We start from the raw sequence: 24,484 nt of genomic DNA, 5'->3' as shown, positions 1-24,484 counted from the left end.
ATACATGTTACATACATGTAAACACATACACAATCGATAAATGTAAAGAAAGAAAGGCGCTAGGCCAACTACAGAAAAATCCCCCAAGGTGGTGGAGTATCTACAAAGGTGAACAGTATTTGTACAGCTCTTCGGAGAAGAGGGCTCTAGAAACTTACTATGCAGCCATTGATCTTTCTCTAGTACATTCAGATCACTGCACTAAAATAAGACTGTGGAGAAAGCTAATTTTAGGACAGTAACGAGCTTTTGCAAGATAATTAACTCTGCGTGGGTTTCAACTTTAATCTTTCCCCTCTTGATTTGTAGGAGCGGGAGGGAGCGCCAGTAAGTTTATTTAGAAGAGGAAGGGAAACTGAAAAGACTCGCTGAGATTCCTCTTTCTTGGAGGCAAAGCAGTTTGAATATGAATGAATTTCTCATCCTGTCTCATTAACTGCCTTCAGTATCAACAGGAACACACAGTCAGCTTGGAAGAATCAGAAGAAGAAACAGGAAGCCAGTTTGAACAGTAAAACTGTGGCTGACTGTCCAACCTGTGGCTACCAGGCCATTTGGTACAGGCTACAGCCTCTTTGGGTTCTGGGTAGCTATGAATCGGGCTCAACACAATACATGGCTATAAGTGTGTACGCATATAGTTATTGTGTAATCTGGAGCGTGAACTTTGGAGATGATAAACACAGTTTGCAAAGTCCAAAGGTTGGGTTCCCCGGCAGCAAAGACATTCCTTTGGGATAAAAGGTGTCACCTGTAGGAAAGCAAACCCAGATGCAACAGGATGGTTTGGAAGTGGGGAAAGGAAAAGAAGAGGGAAGATGTCTTGGGGAAGAGTTACCGGAAGTAAAGCAAGGCGCTTAGGCGCCTGAGCGTGGGCAAGGTGCCTTTGGTTCCACTTGGTCCCTGCGGCTATCAGGACTGTTTTCAGCTGGTGCTCCTTCCAGCTGGGGTAGTTTAGGAAGCCCCACATCACACTGAGATTGCCACCCCAGTGCTAGGGCTCACAACATCTAGGGAATCTGCAGTCCTAGCCAAGCCTCCCTGGCCACCTGCCAGAGCCAAAGCAGACAGACCGAGGGAGTGCATCCGCGGAAAGTTCCAGAAAGCGAATATCCAAAGCGTAGTGAATGAAGCGTGGATGTGGAAAGAGCCTCAGAATCCTCAATATGGGGTTCACACTGACAATATTGAGCGCTGCAGGAGGCGGCTGGCTCGTACATTTGGCATTCTGGAGCGTCCAGAGTGTCAGCAGCTGAGCCAAAGGAGTCAAACTGCCCAGCTGGGTGAGGCAGGCCAGATGGGTCTTAAAAGGGTTAAATAGCATCTGCAGTTCCTAGCCCCTGGGAAAATGCTTCCTAAATCCTATAGCTGCTGCAAGTCTGAGAGCCTCCTCCTCCCAGAGGACCTCAGGGGCCTGCGCCTTTCATCACTCATTCCTTCCAGCACTCTGCATGGCCCGGTCTCCATGCTAACAGCTCACCAATGTTTTCCTGACTATAAATGTATACTCGCTTTGGTTTATCATCTGCTTCCTCTCTAAAAGGCAGGTTCTGAGAGGGCAGAGCCCTTGTTGCCTTCACCGCAGGAGCAAGGTCACATCTGTTTCTGGCATTCATCATTCCCTTTCCACAGGGCCACCTGCGGCGCGGGACTCATGTGCGGTCTGCAAATTGACCTCAAATTATCAGTGGCTGGCATCCAAGCTAGGATTCTGCCAAGCGGGCTGTGGAGTCGGATGGGCCTGGCCCGCTAGCCAGAGGCTCCTGCGTTTCAGTCGCAACGCGGTTCTATCTTTTTCCCTGGCCCTCGGATTGGGACTGTAAGAACAGCAACCAATCACCTTTCTCTCCTCCTGCCTCTCCCTGCCCCGAACCAGTCTGCACTATTGCTCCTCAGGGTCGGTCCCGGGTGTCCGAACCCAGTGTCCCCACACCAGCTCTGCTCCTCGCCCCTGGGCTCGTCTCACATTTCCCCCTTATTTATTCTCAGTCTTTTTCAGTGGTCAAGTGATTATCCCCTTTTGGACTACTTGAGTCCCAGGACTCTTCTTAAAACTAATCTTCCTCCGAGTCATTCAATAAACCTGCACTGAGAGCCGTTGGGGCGCACGCTGCCCCACCCAGCCACACCTACCACCACCCTCCGCCCCTCTACACGCCCTGAACCCAGGGTGGCGTCACAGAATCCGCCTGCAGCTTCCAAGTGCATGGCCCCGCCGCCTTTCCCCGGATGACTCCTGATTGGTGGGAGTGGGAGCCACTCCGCTGCCCCCCGCCCTTTTCATGATGTTCCGCCCCACAGGGGACTCGGGCTCCTCCTTCCTAGCTCCCTCCCCTCGCTCCAGCGCTTCAGCTAATCGCCCGCGGCGCGCGCCCTAAAGTTCTGGGCAAAGTACTGAGAACCGGTCGCGCGATCGCACGCCAGCCCGTGGCAGGGCACCGGGGGCCCCGGCGCCAGGAGAGCTGGTGCGCAGCGCGGGCTTCCGCCCACCATCTGTCGGCGCCCGGCGCCCCAGTCTCCTGCGGCCGCTGTTGGAACTGCCGTCGGCTGAGTCTTGCAGAGACCGGAGAAGCCGGGTTTGCGTCCTTCCCGGTCTGGGCGACTAAGCGGCGTCCTCAGCCGAGGAACGCTCAGGTGAGCGGCAAGGCGTCCGCCGGCCTGGGGTTGAGGTGTGGTGGCAGCACGGGGAAGGTTCGGGGGCGCTGCCAGTCTCTAAGGTCCGGAGTGTGCCCGGAGTGCTCCCGGGAAGCCGGCCCAACGGTCAGTCCTGAGACTGGGAGGTCCCCTGAGCTGTCGGTGCCTGGGAGGAAACACCCCGGTGCTGCTCATCCTGGAGCTGTGCCCCTCGAGTGACAGCCGGACCTGGGTGGACTGGGAGAAGGAGCGGGGCGCAGGAGCCTGTGTGCGGGTGCGTGAGGATGCCGCGCGGAGGAGCTGTCCCGGGCACAGCCTGGTGCCGTGCGGGGGCGGGAGGCGCAGGAAACCTGCTTAATTGGGCCAGGAGGGAGGCTCTACCACATCTGTGAGCTTGGGCCCCGGCGCGGCAGGCGCCTCGCTCTCCGGCCTCCCCAACCGGGTCACCACGCTCCAGTGTGTCTGCACTGGGACCGAGAGCGCCCTTTCCGTGGGGCTCCAGGCAGTCAGCCGGCGTCTGCTGCCTCTGGCGTCGCCTGTGGCATCGCCTTGTGCCCTTCAGACACTTTTTAACCAGCCTCGCGCCTCCCTGACTGTTGAGGCTGAGAGGGATGCAAAGTTGTCTCTCACCTTGTATCTGGGTACCGCGCTAGGGGAATTGGGAGTCCCCTGGGATGTCGCTGTGCCCTAGGGTCCTTTCTGACTACTGGATGAGGACATTTGGGTACTGTGGTTTACATGGTAGCTGCAAAAGATGATTTTTGCATAGGTCAGTCAGACTTCTGGTCCCCTTCAAAGCATCATACAAGGTGAGGACCTCCTTTTGGCCGACGGAGACCTTCAGACAGATTGCAGCGCATCTAAGCTAAATGTCCATGTTAGCCACCCACTCCATGCTGCCTAAAAGCTGCCTGGAATGATCTTGTTTTTCCAACTGCCGGCCGTCTTCCGCTGCTAGGATGCCAGTCCTGGGAAAGCAGAGACCTGGTCCTGTTCCTTCCTCATTATCTTTCCTCAGTGTTAAGAACGCAAGCTACCACACTGCGGGTTCACAGTACACATTTATGGAATGAGTAAATGTAACTTCTCCATAAATCCGAGCATACTGACTCCACAGCTTGTTTGGGCATCCCTCGTTTTCCTTTTTTATTGGGGAAACTAATGAATGTCGGTAACTACTGCTGATGAGCACCTACTAACCATCAAGGTTTTCGCTGGAGCTTTGTAGAGATAATCACTAACACCCAGTAGTGTGATTAGCTAGTTTTTTTTTTTTTTTTTTTTTTTTGTAATTTTTTTGAGACAGTATAGCCTTGGCTCCTGGACTCACAGAGATGATTGCCTCTATCTCGCCCTGTTCTGGGATTATAGATGTGTGCCGATGTGCCCAGCCTAGCTAGATTTTTTAATTTTCTTTCCTTCCTCCCTCCTTCCCTCCCTCCCTTCCTTCCCTCCTTCCTTCCTTTCTCTCTCTCTCTCACTTTCTCACTGACAGGGTCTCTCTGTGTACCCTTGGCTGTCCTGAACTTGCTTTGTAGACCAGGCTAGCCTTGAACTCACTGAGATCCTCCTACCTCTGCCTCCCTGAGTACTGGGATCAAAGGCGTGTGCTACAGCGCCTGTGCTTGTGCATACAGGTGTGTGGTGGTTAGAGGACTTCAGCTCTCTCTTTCTCCCTCCCTCTCTCTCCCTCTGCCTTTTACTCACAGCCATCTCCCTGACCCAAGCTGGACATTTTTAGCGAATTGGAGGGTTAAGGCTCTTGTGTGTTATAGCCAGTTCTCCCAAGGCTTTCTGGGCAGTACTTTGACTCTAGTGTTTTCTCTTCTGTTGGGCCACTTTGAAGAGATGAAAATGTGGTTTTCACTTTCACAGCCAATGGAACGTCGTCGTTGAGCCAAAGGAGCCGCTGTTTTATCCGTTTTCAAAAATGACTAATAGTTGTAGACCAGGTACTACCAGACCGGACAGGGCGCATTATGTCACCATCTTGACAGGCTTTACACCGAGGAAACTGCAGCTGGGATCAGGAACTTGCCTGGGGTCAATAGCAGTTCCCCAAGCCCTTCACTGTCTTTCTGCCTCGAAACCCTTAGCTCCTTCCACCGTCCTGTGATATCTCTTGCCCCACTCTTTAGTCAGTGTTAATCCAGTGATGGATCCCAGTGGTAAAATGTGCTTGCTAATGCTGTCTGAGACCAGGCTGTAAGCTTCATAAGTGCCGGCATCAAATGGATCAGGTATACTGTTCCTGAATGGCTGAGGCGCTCACTGCCATTGATTTTTTTTTTTTTTTTGAGTGTGTTTGTGTGTCAGAATATATGGTTTGTGGGCTTGGGCCATCAGGAGCTTTTAATAGCGAGGAAAGGATATCCCCCTTTCATCCAGATCCAGAAAGAAACCAGGCTGTTTTTTTCCCACTGTGGTAAATGAGCTCCATGATGCTCCGTGATGGAAACATCTTGTTAGGAAAGTCCTGGAAAGCTGAGCAGTTCCTCTCCTCTCAGGTACAGAAACCGCTCACTCCAGAAGGTTCTGCAGTGACGTTTCAGTACAATAAGAGCATTTCAGCTCTTTCTAGCCTTGCATGAAACTGAGGGTGTGGAGAGGGTCAGATCGCCTCCTAAAGGGCCAGTAACACTTATGTCCCTCTTTCTTCCGCTTCCAGCCAGTTCTGGGGTAGCACAGTGCTTCTCTCAGCACGAAGGTCTGGCTAGCCCATCCTTTGATTTATAATGTACTTCTTGGCATGATTACCTTTTCCTAATTGACATTTCCATTTCAAGAGCCCCATGGAGGGCTAGATTTGAATGCCCCAGAAGGGTGTGTGTGTGTGTGTGTGTATGTGTAAGGCATCAGGGGCTGTGGGGAGCTGTTAAGCAGAAAGTGATTTCTATGCGTAATTGAGAGCCTCACAGTTTCCTGCAAACTCCCGTTCTGCCTAAATCCACCCATTCATCAGCTTTCTGGCTTTCTCGAGAAACTTCTGTTTTGCCTTCTCAGTTACATCTGTTCAGGCCACATTCCTGCTTTGCTCCACCCCATCTCAGGATCTTTCCTAGTCTTTATGTAGCCTCTGCAGTGTCTTAGTTTGCGGACTTCATTCTGCCTTAATGTTGCCTTTCTGTCTCCTGTCTACCATGAGTAGTAAGGCAGACACTTTAAGAACTGTCATTATTGAGCCGGGTGCGGTGCCACCGTCCTGAAATCCCAATATTTGGGGAGGATCTCTTATGAGTTCAAGGCAGCCTGGTCTACAAACTGAGTCCAGAACAGCCAATGCTACACACAGAGACCCTGTCTCCTAAAAACCAAAACCAAGACCAAACTAAAAACAAAACCAACCAATCAAACAAATGAAAGATCTGTCATTATTGTATTGTTAAGAAGTCTTGGGTGGCTATAGCAGCAGCTTTGAACTTGGATGGGTAGAGCCGACTGTCGTGCGTGTTAGCCTTTCTCCATCTTAAAAGCCTCATCAAAGCAGGTGATTAAACCTCAATGACAAGGTGAGCCTAGGAAATGCTCAGTTCAGTTTGCTGTTAATAAATGTTGGAGCTGAGGGTCAAACCCCAAATCCCTTTCTCTACCCAGTTAACCTAACTTCTTAGCCCAGCGCAGGGTTCGGGATCACGGGTTCATTCCTGGCCTTCTGTGTGCTGGTAACCTGAACCTGGTCACTAGGATGTCTGACTTTTGTGCATGCATGCTTAGTGTTTTCCGCGCTCTCACTGACTTGCCCTGTAAGAACCTAAGCCTTTCAAGGCTGCCGAGTTTAGAAACTTCATCCGCAAGCAAGCATAACTTCTGTGAACCCAAACTGTCAGAGCACTTAAAAAAACAAGACAGGGTCTAACTGTGTGTCCATGGGTGGCCTAGAACTCTTTGTGTAGACCAGCCTGGCTTCAAACTCACAGTGCTCCACCTGCCTCTGTCTGCTGAGTGCTGGGATCAAAGCCAGTGCCTCCTGGCCTGGTTAAAACATTTTTTTTTTTTTTAAGTGTGAATGAACACCCAGTTCTGGTCATTGAATATACTGTTGGTTCCTTTTCTTTCTTCACTGTTTCTTTTATATCTCCTGGTCCTTTTTATTTATTTTTTTTCCAGACAGGATTTTTCTGTGTAGCCTTGGCTGTCCTGGACTCACTCTGTAGACCAGGCTGGCCTTGAACTCAGAGATCTGCCTGCCTCTGCTTCCCACAGTGCTGGGATCATAGGCGCCGCGCTATCGCCCCCAGCTCTGGCCCACTCTTCATATTTAAATGTATTGTACTTTTCTAGATTTTATTTTTATTCTTGTTGTGTGCCTGTGTGAAGTATTTGTGTATGTTCATGAAGGTGTACATGCATGTACGTGTCTGTCTCTCCCAGCGCTGAGATTGCTGTGGGCTTTGGTGGTCTACTGGTATCTTTATGTTTGCACCTTACCGTCTGAGCCGTCTCCCCAGCCCCCTTTCCTAGGTTTTAAATGTCTTAAAGACAGGGTGAGTTGATTCTTCACATAAAGATCTGGTATCCTATTGGTAAAAAACAAACAAACAAACAAACAAACAAATAAAAACAAAAAACCCAACTCAATTAAAAAATTAGACAATTATATTTGGTTACATTTGTGATAAAAAAGCAGTTGGAATGTGTTATTCTGTTTTCTGGTTTTTTATTTTAATACAGGGTGTTGCTGTGTGGCTCCCGGCTGAACTTACCATTCCCTTGCCTCTTCCTCCTCTTCTTCCTCCTCCTCCCCTACTTCTTGTTTTTGGTTTTTCAAGACAGGGTTTCTCTGTGTAGCCCTGGCTGTCTCCTGCCTCTTGTCGATAAGTGCTGGGATTGCTGGCATGAGCCTTCTAGCCCAGCCCTGTTGTCTAGTGTTTGACCCACAAAACTCGCATACCTTTAGAAGTTCATGCTGAAGCGTCAGAGCATCTGGTGATATCCGTGCGGAGCACCTATTCTGAGCATGCTCCCTTTTAGGCCTGTTTTTCTTATTTGTGCTAAGGCTCCTACTGCAAGCCTATCCGAGAGGGCGTGAGATGGCTTGTTTGACAGAGTGTTTGCTTTGCAACCGTGAGGACCTCAGGTTGATTCCCAGAACCCTGGGCACAGCGGCTGGTGCTTGTTGTCCTAACACTGGGGAGGGAGAGGGCATTGGATCCTGGGGCTTGCCGGCCAGCCTGCCTTCCTTGTTGAGCTCCAGGTGAGAAGCCTTGTCTAGAAAGGAGCAGGCAGCACCTGATGGGTGACATCCCGGGTTCTCTTCTGGCTTCCATACACATATGTGCTTGAACTGCACACGTGCACCCACACACACACACTCTCTCTCTCACATACATGCACACGCACATACACACATTTCGCAGCCATTCCAGAATTCACTGTATCTTTTTGTGGATTTTTACTCATCGATGAGTATTTGAGGTCTCTCTGGATCAGGTCCAGCCCCTGTCCAACCTTATACTTAGCAGACATCACTTGAACTGCTGAGTCACAGCACCCACCACTAAGGCCATGCAGGACAGGGGTCTTTTGTATTCTCCGTGGTCATTCCTCCTCGTCCACGTCCACCTGCCTCATGCCTAGTCATGGTCCACTTCAGGGTAGACACGGCTTCTAGAAAGCCTTCCTCTGCCTTCTCCAGGTTGGAGCTTGAGACCGTCTTCTTTCTCATCAGGCACTGTGCCCATGTATACACAGCCGTTACCGTTCTCCTGTGACTTGTCTGAATGGCGATCCAAACCACTGCTTCTCATTTGGCTTTTGTTACAGTAATTTAGGGATCCCCAAACTAAAGTTTTCTGCTTAAGGTGTCTGGATCAGATGGCTTGGAGTGAGGAGATTTAGCAGCTGGAGTTCGTTGTTGTTCTGAGCAGTTTTGTCATGTTGTATTACATCCGGATGACACAGTATTAAACATCTTGTGTATGTAGTAGATTTGGCCACTGCTTTTAAAAACAACTGTGGAGGCAAAATTCATGTGTGGTGGTTTGAATGAAAATGGTCCTCAGAGGCTCACAGGGAGTTAGTTGTTAGGAGGTAAGGCCTTATTGGAGGAAGTGTGTCACTGGGGTTTCAGAAGCTCAAGCTGGGCCCAGGGTCTTTCACTTTCCTGCTGTGTGCCAGTCTAGGTGTAGAACTCTCGGCTCCTTCTCCAGCACCATGTCTGCCTGTGTGCCGCCATGGTTCCCACCATGATGATAATGGCCGAACTGTAAACCATCTCCAGTGAAATGTCTTCCTTTATAAGTGTCGCTGTGGTCATGGTGTCTCTTCGCAGCAATGGGAACCCTAAGACATCTTGTCTTATATAACCCTAATTCGTGTGTCATGCAATTCATCCTTTTAAGGCACACGATGTAATGACTCCTAGTCTATGCATACAGTTGTGCAGCTGTTACCATAATTAATTTTAGGACACTTTATTACCCCATATTTTGTGTTTGTATGAAAAGGCAGACATACAGCCTGTGACCTTATGTGTCAGACTTCTTTCATCCAGGATTTTGTTTTTGAGGTTCATCCCAGGATGGCAGGAGCCAATATTTGATTTTTTTTTTTTTACATTGTTTAAAAATATACCATATTGAGGTTAGGCATAATGCCTTTAATCCCAGTACTTAGGAGGTAGAGGCAGGCAGATTTCTGTGTGCCACCTAGGATTACAAGTGAAGCCTTCTCTCACCTCAAACAGCCTTCTCCCACCATACTGTATGTGAATACCATGTTTCATTACCCGTTTGCCAGTTGGAGGAGCCGGTGGATTTTTGAAACACTTCCCTGAGCTCTGCTCCCACATGCTAGCGATTCAATTGCAATGCTCTTTGCATCTTGATGCCATACTGTGTGATATGAGACGGATGTGTAAGAAGCACCTGAATGATATTTTACTGAAATTGTCATGTTGGGCTCCTCTAGTATGTTGGTCTCCTTCTGTGGTGCTGGGGACCTAACCCAGGACCTTTGGGATGCTAACCTCAGGCTCTACCAACCCCAGTTTGATTATTTAGATACCAACTCGAAAAACCAACAGTTAAAGGAGAGAGCTAACCAAGGAGATGAGAACATGGAAGAAATACTGTAAGTTCTAGTGTTTGGGTAGGGAAGCAGGGTAGAGGAAGTGAGGGGGTCAGTGAGTGACTGATGTCAGCCGAAGCTGTGGTGTGCTGCTGGGGACGTTCTCTGTGTCTGCACTGTCTGCTGGGGAGCCATTGGTCATATGTGGCTACTGGACAGTTGACTTTGGCTATCCTTACCAAGATGTGCTGTTTGTGTAAAATGCATACTGAATTCTGAAGACTGACAATGAAAGACTGTAAAAGTGTCTCAGAAACATTTTTATTGAGTGCATGTTGAAGTAGTAATATTACAGACATACAAGTGAATAGATTCAACAATAATCTCATTTTCTTTTATTCTTTTGATTGATGACTTAATTAAAAGTACGTAGAGGGATTATACTGTAGTCTGTTGGACAATGCTGCTACTCACTTTTCATGTCTGAACATTCCATATTAATGTGTTAAGGAAACCTAAAGATGTCTGAAGTTTTAAGAAAGCACAGATTGGGATATTTTTGTAAAAAAATCCCTTACATTTGGAAAGCTTGGGGAGTAGGGGTTCATTGGAGGATGCTTTGCAGCGGCCTCCAGCAGGCAGTGTGTACGGCCTTCCGCTCATGTAAAAATTTGAAAATTCTTTTACAGTGCTTGGACTGGCCACCCGAGAGGCTGGGGTTGCTCCTTTGGCTATTTATCAGGTTATTCTGAAGTTGATGAGATATTTTCTTCATGTTGGAAGAATGTGGGGAAGCAGTTGGTGACTTTATGGTTTTTTTGTTTGTTGTTTTTTGAGACAGGTTTCACTGTGTAGCTTTGGCTGTTCCAGAACTCGCCCTGTACACCAGGCTGCCCTCTAATACAGAGATCCACCTGTCCCTGGCTCCTAAGTGCTGGGATGAAAAGGCGTGTGCCACTACTGACTGGTGACTTCATAGTTTTTGATTGTATTACTTATGCTCCTGAGTTGACTTTCTTCTGGACTTGCATTTTAATGGCTTCTGTGCAGCACGGGCGGAAATATGATGCTACATGGTAACGATGTGCAGATTTAAAGCCAAGAATTCGGCTGCTTGGTTGCTTTCCTACAACATTTGTTTAGATGAGAACTCTGGCACTGTCTAATGTCTGTTTACTCATAGACTGACAGCGGAGCTAGTATGTTCAGTTCTTGGAGGAGGTGTGGGCCAGATGAGTACCCCTAAAGGAGTCATCTTCTTGGTGTGAGCGGCCCTGAATGGGAAAGCCGCGGCTTCAAGTCCATTCAAAGGGCCAGGAGAGGATCGCAGACTCTCAGTTTCTGTAGGTTGTTAGATTATTTTCACTCTTTTTGTTTAAGGCGCTGAAATTAGTTTTTGCAATGTTGTATAGGCCAAAAAGGCTTTTCTTCAACAGACCATTTCTCCACTCATGTGTTAAAGTTTGCTGTAGTAGACATTCTCAATCCTGTGTCCTCTGTTGTCAAATATTCTAATATTCATAAGACACTTAAAGTTTTTATTATTTTTTTAAATTTTATGTGCAGTGGTGTTTTGCCTGCATGTATGTCTGTGTGAGGGTGTCTGATTCCCTGGAACTACAGTTACAGAGAGTTGTGAGCTGCCCTGTGGGTGGTGGGAATTGAACCCCAGGTCATCTGGAAGAGCAGCCAGTGCCCTTAATTACTGAGCCATCTCTCCAGCTCCACTTAAAGTTTAAGTCTTCTAAAACAAACTTTCCTATCTGAATCATCAGTATTGGGCAATGAGCTACAGTGCTTAGAGGCAAAAGCTAAATAACCTATGTACTTTTCATTTCACCAACATCAATAAACTTGAAGTAAATACCTCTCTAGAATTGAAGCATGAAGTAAGATTTTATGCTTATTCATTTTGTAAGTATTTGTCAATCCTATTTGAAGTACCAGGCACCATGCTGGAAACAGGATGTGGTGGGGAATTAGAGATAGAATCTACCTTCAGGACTTTACAGTCTAGAAGAGGATGTAGACATTACACAGAGAATTCATTAATTACCATGGTGATATGTAGCTCAAAGGGAAGGAGTCTGGATTTTAATTGGGACCCTGGGGAGAAAAGTTCTATTTTCCTGTGGGTCATGATTCAGGCTGCAAAGATCTGAACGAGGAAGAGAAAAGAGACTGTGGCTTGGAATCCTCCCAGGAGGAGGAGACATACAAAGTCCTGCCCTTTGTGTCCTTCAGGCTACATGGAACTGGGGAGAAGGGTTTGGGTGTCTCCCTCTGATGCTACACACAGATTTATTTATTTGCTGATGGGGACTGAGTCCAAGGTTTTCTGTTACCTTTGTAACTGAATCTGAACAAGTTCTAACAACCAATCCACTTGTATAGCCCCAGAGGAGCTTAAAGTAAGTTGCTGTCTCTCACTCAAGTGTAGCTCATTGGTCCAGGCTTGCGGTGTGTATTAGTTACTCTTCTCACTGTGGTGACAGAATGCCTGACCAGAAGCGAGTTTAGGTAGGAAGTGTTGATGATTTTACAGGCTGTGGTCTGTCACGGTGAGGAAGGCATGGTGGCGGGAGCTTGGTGTTCATGCCATGTCCACACTCAGGAGACAGAGAAAGATGGATGATTGCGCTCACTCACGTTCTTCTTTTTCTTTAGCCCTGTAGCCCAGCCTATAAGATGGTGTTGCCAACATTTAGGGTAGATCTTTCCTCCCCACTCAAACCTCTTAGCAAATGCCCTCCCAGACACAGTCAGATGTGTGTCTCCTAGGGGACTCACAAATCCAATCACGTTGACAGGGAAGATGAACATCAAGGACCATTTGAAGGCTTGAAAGCTTAGTAAGGAAGTCGACTTGGATTTTTTTCTCACAGGTTCGGAACAGTTTTAAGCTCGTTTCGCAGGTATGTGGACATGATGGCTTTGCCTCCTTTGGTGCTTGGGAGTCACTAGATAAGAGCCCGTGTTGCCGTTGGAGGTGTTGCTGACCACAAAGAATAGACAACTATGGCAGTCCGTGACTGTGGTGAGCCATGTGTCACAGGAAGTTATTTCGCACTGGTAGAGGTCAGAGATACATGGTGGTCACAATAGGAAAAGAGTGAAGAAATATTATCAAAACATTTTTAAAGTTAGTATGATAGTTCGTAGGACTGGAGGCTGGTAGTGGCTGTTGAGTGATAAGGCGAGGGTGATTCTGCGTGGAAATAATAAGGATGTCCTATCTTCTACCAAAATAAGTTCCAGATGGAGCAAAAAATTAACATTAAAATGAGGGAAATGAGTTAGAATCCCACTTTGGTTAATGGAGACAGGAAATCTTTCCTAGATACGATACAAACCCGGAAGCTATCAGATAAAAGCTGAGTCACGTGAATGCACGCAATCTTTTGCAAGACCAAATCTTTTTAGTTATGTCAAAAGACAATAGACAATAAAAATTTTAGGAAAGTAGTACCAGTACATGCTACACAGATGTACTTTTAGCAGTATGTAAAGGGCTTCGACAAACCCATAAGATTTGTTGTTAGTGACTCTGGAGGCCAAGAGTATGAGCACACAGTTCGTGAGACTGTACAGAGGTGACTCTGAGACACGCTGCAACTTTAATCACTTTGGCGAAATAGACGCTATGGAAAACCCTAGTAAGGTGCTACTTTTTTACACTCCACATTGACACATGTCAGCCATGGCAGTACTGGCAAGGGTTTAGGAAATAGATGCTCAAATACTAGATGGAAATTAAAGCTGGCCTAACTTCTCTAATCCGTCAAAATCGCAAACGTGTGTACTCTCTGTATCAGCAGTTGCAATTCCAGGAATTTTATCAGACTGATAAGCGTGTAAGACTTATCATGAAGTTAAAATACAGCAACACGTAGAATACACAGACGCGTGCTATACATAGACTATCAACAAAGGGATTGTATGTTAGCTAGTGTGTAAAAGTACATCCCTGTACAGTATGTTTCGTATGTACCTACGCGTATATGTACGCGTACATTCATACACGTGCACATATACAAAGCAGGTGGGCTTCCGTCAGCCTGCAGGGCATGTGTGTCTCTTTCCAGGTCCTGGCTGATTATTACCTCTGCCGCTGTGTGAATCAGTCATGAGTAGGTGGGAGGAGGCACGCCATTGAAGTCAGCAAGAGTGACAAGTCAGGGTGTTTTTTCCGGAGAGATGGTTGGTAAACATTTACTTTTACTCCTTAGGCACTCACAGATGTAAAACACCCTGAAGGACAAAAGGTTGCTAACGCGGCATACCCCCAGGAAGGGCCAGCAGGAAACAGAAAGGTAGTGGTGAGGTTGGAATTGTGTCTTTTGGAGTTTGTTACGAGTAAATGTGTTACTTATTTTTGGAATGAGTATACAAGGTAACCAGAAGGTAACTGCAGACTTGCAGTTCCACAGATATGTTATTTATGAGGAGGCTTTCCTGTCAGGGAAAGTGGAGCAAGAAGCTCTTAGGGAAAAAGGGTGCTACTGGTTGTGTCGAGCCTAGCTGGAGGCCTTAATCAGCGTAGAAGGACCAGTGGCAGCTTGGAAGATGGGCAAAGCCAGTGATGGTATTTGGGTCAGCAGCACAGTGGATATTATGACAGCTGAGGAGGTTTCTAAGAGCACATCCCACCCTCAGCCGGGACCTAGGAGGAAAAGGAGGATTCGTGACGGTACTTCGTGGACGGTAAGCCAAAAGGTGGTCAGGGAAAGGATAACCAACCACACAGGTAGGACCACAACAACATGATGATATAGTCAAGTCTTTCATGGAGTACCTACTAAAAAGGAGCCCCTGCCCTCTGTATTTACCGAAAGAGCATCACCACATTTAATTCTGACAACACCTTGTAGATGGGATTATGTTTCCAGGATACCGCCTGAGTCGAGGAGGGTAATTCTCAATAGGATGGGTTTAGAGCGGATGCTGATTGAACAGGGCCTTGGAGCAGGGTAAAGTTTCAGAAAATGGGAAGTAAGGAGAGAGAAAGACATTTCAGGTAAAGAGAGTGAGGAGCCACAGAGGAAAGTTGTCTTTTGTAGCTGGAAGGCAGGAATTGATAGAATCCCAGAGTGTGCATGGCTGTTCAGTTCTCTGCCAGCTGCCCACCAGATGTCTTGAACCAGGGATTACGTGTTCCCCAATAAGACTGGCAATCTGGTGCAAAGGTTAAACAATACCTTTCTGGAAGACTTCTTAAGTTTCTGTTGTGGGGCAGAGAGACTGTAGGAGGCAAAGAAATCACGATGAAAAGTGAGCTAGAAGATGCAATGGCCCGTGAAACAGGGATCCTGAGGGGGCTTATGCACATCTTGTCTGTTGGTGTTGTGTTGTTTGAGACAGGCTCTCACCATGGAGCCTGGGCTGTCCTGAAACTTGTTATGTAGACCAGGCTGGCTCTGAAACCAGAGATCCACCTGCCTTTGCCTTCTGAATGCTGGGGCCCAAAAATGTAAGCAGTCTCTTGGTGTTTGATGCAAGCTTTATTTGCCTCTGTAACAGCATATTTATTTGTGTGTGTGTGTGTGTGTGTTTGTTTATGACACAGGGTTTCTCTGTGTATCCTTGGCTGTCCTGGAACTCACAGAGATCTTCCTGCCTCCGTCTCCCAAGTGCTGGGATTAAAGGTAAGTGCCTGTACCACCAAGTTTATTTTTGTTTTTATTTGAGCGTAATTTATGGAAGGGAGGCTCCATTTCTAGACCATTCTACGTGGGAATAAGCAAAGTTTGGTGATTTGTTGACAGATTTATGTGAAAAAAATTTTTTTAATGGACTGTATCTGGTAAGGTGTGTCCCCCTTCACACTCACTGCCCAGGGACCCAGGAGAGAGGGTTGCTGCCAGCTATCATTTCATCTTCCAAGCATAGGCATGTAGCGTGAACTGTGTCCCACTTCGGCTCCGTGGCCCAGCGTGATCTTAAGCTTGCACATGTGTCACTAATCATACAGTGTCAGAGAGGACAAGGACAAAGGTTGCAGTCTCAACAAGATTCAGAAAAAGGACTGCGCGCATGGATGTCTTGAAGGTGGCCTGTTCCTGACTGGAAATTCCTGTTCTTCTAGTCTCTGGTTCCAGGGCCGGTCTCACTGGGGCTTGTTTTCACTCTCACTTCTGCATCCTGTGGTCTTGGTTCAGGACTCAGAAGCCTCCTTGCTGCTCTGGCACCTGTCCTACCTGTTTTCAGCATGTGGCTAAGATGTAGTGGACACTTGCATAAGAGCCGGCTGCCTTTTCTGATCCGAAGACGACACAGTTGCTTTGCAAGGCTGGGCTCACAGGGCGTTCGGATTTCCTCTGCCAAATATGATGTGGGCTTGCAGCAGACGCTGAGACTCTCCTCCTCTGCCAGCTTGTCCCAGGCTGTCCATGGTCCAGGTGGTGAAGTCCTGGGACTTGTAGCTGCTTAGCCTTCACTGACAGACGTCCCTCTGGGTATTGAGCTCTTAGCCAAATGTTGATAGATGTGAAAGAGCTATAGGAAACCAGAGCCTGGTGACTGCCAGCTGGGCAAAGGAGCCAGCTAGAGGAGGGGATCATGTGCCTAGGAAACAGTGATAGCTTTCTGGGGTACAGTGCTTCTGAGCCTTAGGAACACTGGAATGCCCAGTTCAAATATTGCTTGTGGGGCCCCTATTTCGAAACAGTTGGAGACATTCCATCCTGCTGGGATGCTGCTAAAGCAGGAAGGTAAATAATTCAAATGAGCTTCAGGAAGTCCCTGAAACTGACCAGACCCACTAGCCCGCCTCTCTGCTAGAGTAAGCAATTCAGGTTGAGAGTCCCCCTCAGACAGAAATGAAACTGAGCTGCAAAGATGAGTCTCAGAGGAGAAAAGCTACAAGATGACTCTGAGACCAGCCCAGCCGCCTGGAGGAAGCAGAAACCCGCCAGGAAGAGGTTTAGACCAATCACTCTCCAATCTGTTGAGCTTCCTGCAGACTATGCAATAAGCTCCAGGTTCCTTGCTTCGTGAGCTGTTGGCCGTTCTGGGTGGGCCTTGGAGATGCAGATGCCTTTGAGTCATTTCTGCTCCTATGTATATTCCTGTAAGCAATCCCAGTAGAATTCATTGGCTTACCAAGTTGGACTTTGGTCTGATCTGGGATCCCTGTCTGGGCTTGAGTAGACTTGTGTGTTTCCAGCAACAGTCCCAACCTCTGACTTTTAGATTTAATGGGGAGGAACCGTAATTGCTGTCTGAACAGGGACCTGATAGAACCAAAGACTGAAGAATGAGTGCATGGTCCTTGATAAGGACAGCAACATTACTGAGGCTGAGAAGCCTGAAATGGGAGTCTCCACGGCAGAAATTCCAACACAGTTGTCATTTCCTGTATGGTGTCTGTGTTCTTATGCCTTTTGTGCTATGACTGTGGTGCGTGGTTCTTGCTACGGGTAGATGCTGGGAACAAACAAAAGAAACTTATTCTAAGTACTGCCATTTTGTTTTCAGACTCGATTTAATCATAGGAGAAACTAAGTTCAAGGTCCCAGGATCTAGGGCATCTGGGGACTTCCCAATAGCTGAACAGCTTCTGTTGTAAGGAAGCGGTTGTCTGAGTCCAGACATCTCAGGGACGACGTGTAAGGAGACATTTGTCTGAGTCCAGCCATTTCAAGGACAACTTCTCCATCATGCTGGCAGGGTTAACTAAGTTCATGTTCCCAGGCCCAGGGACCAGCTCCTATCCCAACTGATGGAAACCCCCGTGATCAACGCCTTATGTCAGAATATGACTGGACAATGCCACAGCCCACCCCGCTCCTCTCGCTTCATGGTTTCCTCCTTTAAATGTGCTGTATGACTTCTCCCCATTGTGTCCTCCCTTCAGTGTGGTAGTTCAGCTCCTGCGTCTGTTCCAAGGCCCTGATTGATCAGTCTCGGCTTGATTACAATACATTTTTGTCATGTGCATTGACCTGGTGTTTGACTTCTGTTGGCTCTAAGCAGACCCTACAACAGTAGTGACGCCGGCAGGAGTGCCTGTGGGAGGGCTCCCAGGATGGTGGTCTTTCTCTGTGTGGTAGGGGGTGGCGTGCCTGCTGGATGAGTGGAGTCCACAGTCTGAATATATGGAGACACTCTGAAAACAGTTAAACTTTTAGAGGAAATTTTACAGTCGTTGAGATTCATGGACAAGGGTCAAGAGTGTTGGTAGCTGGCAAGCAGCTGGGGAGGTCACCTGGCCACTGTTAAATTGCGTAGTTAGAAGTGCGCCTGAGGCTGGCATGGTGGCCAGGCGGGAACTTGTTTGTGTAAAGGACCAGTTGCAACAGGAAAGGGAGATGTGGCCAGTATCCCCGTGACCTCCTGGTTTGATGACTGAATTAGATAAACAGGATCTAATTTTATCTAACTAAATTAGATAATGCAGATAGGGCATTAACTAGTGCATCATGACATCTTTAGCACTTGAATTGCTAGAATCAGGGAAGACTTTTAAACAGGCAGTGACAGACCCTGACTTGTGAGGCGGAGGGACACCGGAGCGGGTGGGAATCAATCTAGATGCTGTGGAGGCAGAAAAATCTAAGTAACTTCCCGTGTAATCTTAGGCAAAGGCTGCATACCCTGACACAGTGTGGAGAAACTCAGTTCCTGGTGGACTGGCTTATTAGAGCCATTAGGAATGTTTGGCCCTCTCTGCCCGAAGTCGCCATAAATACCAGGAACTAGAGGACATGGAGGAGAGGTGGGTGCTGTTGAGGGAACGAGGATTAAGAGAGGCTGTGTTTGAACCCCAGGGCACTGGGCCAGATAGAACTGTGTTCACAAAGGAGTTAAAGAAAAGGTTGTCAAGGCTGGTGTGGCTTTAGTAGCTTTGCTGAGTGGAGCAAGATCTTCGTAGAGCAGGAAAGGCTTTCGCAGAGCTCCGTGACTTAGACCAACATGGGAAGAGTGTCTGTAAAATAAAAGAATAAGCTAAAGGAGTTTTTTTTCTGAGGTGAAGCAGAGGAAGGTGTGGCAGGAAAATTTTTTTCCTTGGGATTCCCAAGGAAAAATCTGTTAAAAAGCCAAATTGTGTGTTAAAGCGCTTCTGCCTGAGGAGCGGTTGGCAGAAGACAGTCCTTGCAGGATACAGGTGAAGACCATCGAGCCTGTCCGGGGCCGGGTAATCCTCCCAGATGAAGGAGGGCACATTTCCTCCAGCAAAACTTATGCTAGGGGTAGAGATTGTCCAGTTAGGAGCTCCCCCAACAGCCAGGTCTGGTGAATGAGGAGGATAGAAGCATGTGCCAACCGCAGGCCACTCTGACCCATGGAGCCGGCAGGTGCACTGGGAAAGCAGGGCCACATTAACCTTCAGCCCTGAGCAGGCCTGAGCAGACTAAGTCAGGCCCACTGAGTTTATCAGGTTGGAGAAGTGTAGCAAGGCTTCTTGTGTGCACCCCAGGATATGGTTCAGAGAGAAGGACTGAGGATTGCAGAGAACTAATAAACTTGGCACCACCTATCCATGCTTTGTACCAACCTTGATCCGTGGAGGAAGCACGGATGTTCTCGGGAAAAGGTACTGTTATATAGACATACTGCTAACCTTGGAGAGTTTTGCAGATTTGAAAGGCTACTAGACAGACAGACAGACAGATACAATGGCACTTCTACCTACAACTGTGTGTGTATAGGCTGATGTTTCCTTTGAGGACCAGGCTCAGTACGGCACCACCCCCAGCCACTCAGATGTGAACGACCAGGACAGGGTCAGCAGGGACAGAAAGAGGTGCCGGCGTGTCCTCTGTGGAGGCAGCTGAGGCGATGTGTGTTGTCTGGCCTGAACAGGATCTTGCTTGGAATGTGAACACGTTGCAGATACAGATTCTGATCACTGGTGCAGCAGCACTCCCCGCTCACGTGACTGGCTTGGGGGGAGGGGAAGGTGGCCCAAAGAAATGCTCTAGATTCTGGCATGTTCTCTCCATCAAAGATGGTGAATTCAGAAGAGACGTGAATGCAGGGTTAGGCAGCAAACTCCTCTGACTTCATCCAGTGAACTGCCCGTAGCCACCAACACTAAACTGGCCAGGTGGAATGTCAGTGTTCCCAAACCTGAAGCAAATTGGTAATAGGATGAAGCGTAAATAGTCATTTATACCAACATTTTCCCTTTTTAAAATTTAAATTAAATTCTATGTGTTTGTGTGTTTCGTTTTTATGTTTGTACACCACTTAAGTGCCTGTCAGAGACCAGGAGAGAGTGTCAGAGCTCCTGGAAATGGAGTTACAAGACGGTTGTGAGCTGCCATGTGGGTGCTGGGAATTGAACCTTGGTCCTCTGGGAGAGCAGCCAGTGCTCTTAACCTCTGAACCACCTCTCCCTAGCATTTTCCATTTTTGAATACAGAAATAATATAGCCACCCAGAAGCTCCTCAGATTTAGAGGCTGACCCAAGACCAGCTTATTGGGTATTGATCTTTCAGAGTGTTCCATTTCAAAAGACTTCTGTTTATTTTATTTATACTTATACTTTTATATTTTTATTATGTTTATAATCAAGGGTGAGCTAGCTGGCTGAAGAATTAATCCTTTAAAAGCTTTGAAAGGAATGAGGAAGCAATAATGTCTAAGGCCATTTGCAAATGACAACAGTTCATTTAGTATCAGAACAATAATTAAAAAAAAAGGTTTTGGTTTGTGTTGCTAAAAAATTCACGGTTGCAGCCCTCAGGAGGCAGAGGTAGGTGGATCTCTGAGTCTACAGAGCGAGTTCCAGGAAGGTCAGGGCTATACAGAGGAAACCATGTCTAGAAAAAAAAAAGTTAATTAACTAATGATTCATAGTAGGATTAGCTTCGAGTAGAGAAGGCTCTTGATGCCTGAGCCACACGTCGTCCTGTTTCTTGCCACAGACTGTCTTTTCATCTGCCTGTCGCAGGCAGGCTTTCTCCTCTTCAGTGCCTCTTAGAGTCCACACAGGGAACAATGATTGCTTCCATAGATATTTGTGGGCTCTTGATTGTTGCCTGGGTCATGAACCTAATCCAAATCACTTTCTGGGACCAGGATTATCAGGGAAGTCATTGGTCAGACAAGGGTTGTTGTGTGCTTTGGGATTATGGAAGGACTGAGGCGGTAGTATTAGGAGGTGCGGGGGAGGAGTTGGCAGGTCATTTCTGATTGATTTTGGCTGTGGTTAGGATGTTCAGTTTGGTATTGACGGGAGGAATATGGCTTTGACTCTTACCTTTCCTTCCATAACATGCTTAGTATAGATCATTAGGTTAAAAACTTACACGAACCAAGAATTATTAGTTCAGTGAAATTTGACTGTTTCAGCACTTTGCTTTTCCATGTTGTTACTTGTCTTCTACAAAATTTCACTGCCTCTTGGTGACAGAGACAAGGCAACATCAAGAGATGTAACTAAAACCGTGGCTGCATTTCTTCCCTCTGGAGTGACGTGTGCTTGGGGCACACCCAGGCAAAACCAGCGTGGTCCACTGACCAGTGGGAACTGGAAGGGATCCTGTGTGAATCCCAGCTAGTCCCAGGCTTGCCCTCTCCTAGTACAGCAGGAAGCAGAGGGTCACCTCCTCCTGGTGGTTACCTGGACGCACATGCCGTGTTCATTTCCTCCCTCCTGAGTCCTGTGGAAATCAAGTTCAAAATGAATTAACACCTAGTTCAGAAGAGATAAGCTCTGTTCTTGGCCTCAGAGCGCCCGTTATTTCTATATTTCCTAGCGAAGTACGGACAATATTTAAATGGAAATCTGTTCTCATTGTCATTGTGCATTGATTTTTATGTTGCCCAATTTCTCTGCTTATTTTGAGCCCTGCTGGCTTGGCTCATAGCATCATGTCTTCTCCTTTTATTTATTTGGTTTTCTCTTTCTTTTATTTTTATTATTATTATTTTTTAATCTCCCAAATAATTGTGTCTGAGTTGTGGTCAAGATTCACAGAAACCCCCTTGATTAAATTTCTCATTCATTTATACAGCACCCATTCCTGTGTGCTTCGAGAGTATTTTTAGAAACCTAATGAGGAGGAAGGATTTGTGTTTCATTTCCCTCAGCTTCCCTCTGTTCAGACACCTGCGCTTGCCAATAATTACCACTCCTGTGGCGCACATTCTTGCTTTCCCTGCCTGTTGCTCAGTGCTTTGAAATAATATTGGGGAAAAGCTGGGTGCAGAGGCATATATCTGCGCTGGAAAGAAAACAAAAACAGAAACAGTTGTTATTTTCTCCTGGTCGATCAATAGAAGATACTTATAAAGAGTAAAAGCTATTTTAGTACCATTTTTAAGGCCGGTATTTTCGTTTCTTCTTCCAGCAGCCTCACCTAGTCTCAACAGGTCACCTCCTTTGGTCATCTTGTCTGTCTGTCTGTCTGTCTGTCTCCCTTCCTCCCTCTCTTCCTTCCTCTCTCTTTCTTTCCTTTTTTCTTTTCTTTCTCTCTCCTTCCTTCCTCTTCCTTCCTTCCTTCCTTCCTTCCTTCCTTCCTTCCTTCCTTCCTTCCTTCCTTCCTTCCTCCCTCCCTCCCTTCCTTCCTTCCTTCCTTCCCCCCTCCCTCCCTCCCTCCCTCCCTCCCCTCCTTCCTTCTTCCCTCCCTCCCTCCCTCCCTCCCTTCCTCCCTCTTTCCTTCTTTCCTTCTTTCTTTCTCTCTGTTTTTTTGAGGCAGGGTTTCTCTTTCTAACCTTGGCTGTCCTGGAACTTGCTCTGTAGATCAGGCTGGCATCGAACTCACAGAGATCCACCTGCCTCTGCCAGGATTAAATGCTAGGATTAAAGGTGTGCAACACCACCACCCACCTGGTCATCTTGTTTCTTAATAACAACAATAATAATAATAATGATAATAATTCGAATGCCATTTGCGACTCCTGCTGTTTTTCAGAAGTGGAAACTACTTTGTGTGACATCCATCGGCAGCAGCAGTCTCTTGGTGAAACTAGTGTACGTCAGTTGGGTTTTGCAGTGGGTGATAGTCACCAAAGCATTTTAAAAACATTTATTCACGAGAACACATTCTCTCTTCTGGAGCGTTAGCCTATTCCCCTTTACTTTAGGTAAAATTTTCATTGAACAGTAGCGTTCGTGCAGAAAAGTATGAAAAACTTAGCGTATAGTGTGTTGAGCTTTCATTAGCCTGCTGCATCTCTGACCAAGATGCAGGTTGAGAGACGGAATCTCACCATCGCTTCAGAAGCCCCACTTCCGGTCCTGCAGCGCTTCAGTGCCTTCAGATCAGCTCTGCTTGGTCTGACAACAGGCACGTAAATTGGATCAGCTATAGGCTCTTCTGGTGTGGAAGCTTCAGTCGTGTCTTGGTGTGTCGTTGTTGTTGGTTCAGTCCTGATGCTGTTAGGATGCTGTTGTTTGATTATGTGAAAATGTGTCCATCCTGCTACTGATGGGTGTAGGGTGTCCCCCTGGGTTGCTGTTGCTGTGTGTTCCTGCGCATTGCTTTAGCGACTACACAAGTACATACGTAGGCATAGAGTTGTTAGCCACGTTCACATATGTTCCCCTGAACAGGGCTCACAGGAGGTTGCACTGGCGTACATTTCCTCCAGTAGCACACGAGTGTTTCTGTGGCTTGGCATTGGTGATTGCTACGAGCTGTCTGTCTTCTTTTCACCCAGTTTAGTCACTATCACCACTCAGTGATACCTTATTTTTAAACTGCGTGACCCCTGCTTTAGTAAAGAAGGTGGTGGTCTTTTTGTAGAATTACTGAGCCTTAGTACAGTGGTTTAGAAAGTATTTTGATCTCAATTACGTCTTTCAGTCACTTCAGCCAACATTAGGACAACAAACTTAAGAGATTAGATTTGTCAGTGTTTATGGAGTTGTATGTACTTCTAGGCCAGCAGGTCTCTACATTTTTATCTTATTTTTCTCATTGCTCCATTTGTAGTGTTTTGGGATGTTTCAGAACATGCATGAGGGCTTGAAGGGATGGCTCATCAGTTAAGAGCCTTTACTGTTTTTTCAGGGGAGCTGAGATTGGTTCCCAGCACCCGTATCGGGTAGATCCCAGATGCCTGTAAACTCCAGCTCCAGTGATCTGACACCCTCTACTGGCTTCCTCATGCACCTTCACACATGTGTGCATGCACACAAACAGAAAGAAAACAAATGTTTTAAAAAAAAAAAATATATATATATATATATATATATATAATTATACATTCATTCTTTCTACAAGTCTTCCATCTCATGCTGGACATAGTGGAGGGTGCAAAAGTGAGGGAAACGGCCTCGCTCTCCTACAAGCTCAGATGAGTGTGTTGATGATGCTGTAACGAAGCTCTGGGGGCCCGAGGAAGGGGAGGATGCAGGAGCATCTCCTAGCCGCTGACGTGCCTTTGCACCTGATTGCCCAGCAGTTTTGTAAATGGAAGTGGGGAAGGAAGGAGCTCTCCCTGAGGTCTTACCTGCTCAGGGCAGTGTGGCTCCTGTGTGGAGGGGAATGTAGAGGAAGAAGGGGGCAGAGCGTGGCATGGGTTTTCTTTAAAAGATATGTCTATTTGCTGTGTGTGTGTCTATTGTGTGTGTGGTGCATGCATGGAGGTCAGAGGAACACTTTGTAGAGTCTGTTCTCTTTCTGCCTTTGTCTAGGTGTCTGGGATGGACTCAGACCGATAGGATTCTGCGCCAAGTGCTTGACTTGCCGAGTAAACCCACCAGCCTCGATTTTGTTTATATTTAAAGATAAACTGTTTTTTTTTTTCCCCTTGTGTGTGGTAGTGTGTGTGTGTATTTGTGTGTGTGTAGGTAGGTCAGAGATTGGCATGGATTGTCTTCCTCAATCATTCCCACCTTCATTATTGAAGCAGGGTCTCTTACTTGAACTCAGAGCTCTCTGTTTT

At 47.1% G+C, this 24,484-nt stretch overlaps 1 protein-coding gene across 2 annotated transcripts in view; it reads left to right on the top strand.

Moving 5' to 3' along the window:
* Window positions 1-2,413: 2,413 nt before the first annotated feature.
* Osbpl3 (oxysterol binding protein like 3) overlaps window positions 2,414-24,484 on the top strand; it is a 164,026-nt gene continuing 141,955 nt past the window's right edge. For both annotated transcript variants that reach the window (XM_055611789.1, XM_055611784.1), the window contains exon 1: window positions 2,414-2,634. The gene's annotated coding sequence lies outside the window, so the exon portion shown is untranslated. The remainder of the gene's footprint in view (window positions 2,635-24,484) is intronic.

The sequence above is a fragment of the Psammomys obesus genome, unplaced genomic scaffold, assembly GCF_907164565.1.
Source record: "Psammomys obesus unplaced genomic scaffold, mPsaObe1.curated_primary_1811, whole genome shotgun sequence".
In the NCBI taxonomy this organism is placed as follows: Eukaryota; Metazoa; Chordata; class Mammalia; order Rodentia; family Muridae; genus Psammomys; species Psammomys obesus.
This window is presented reverse-complemented; position numbering and strand designations above follow the sequence as displayed.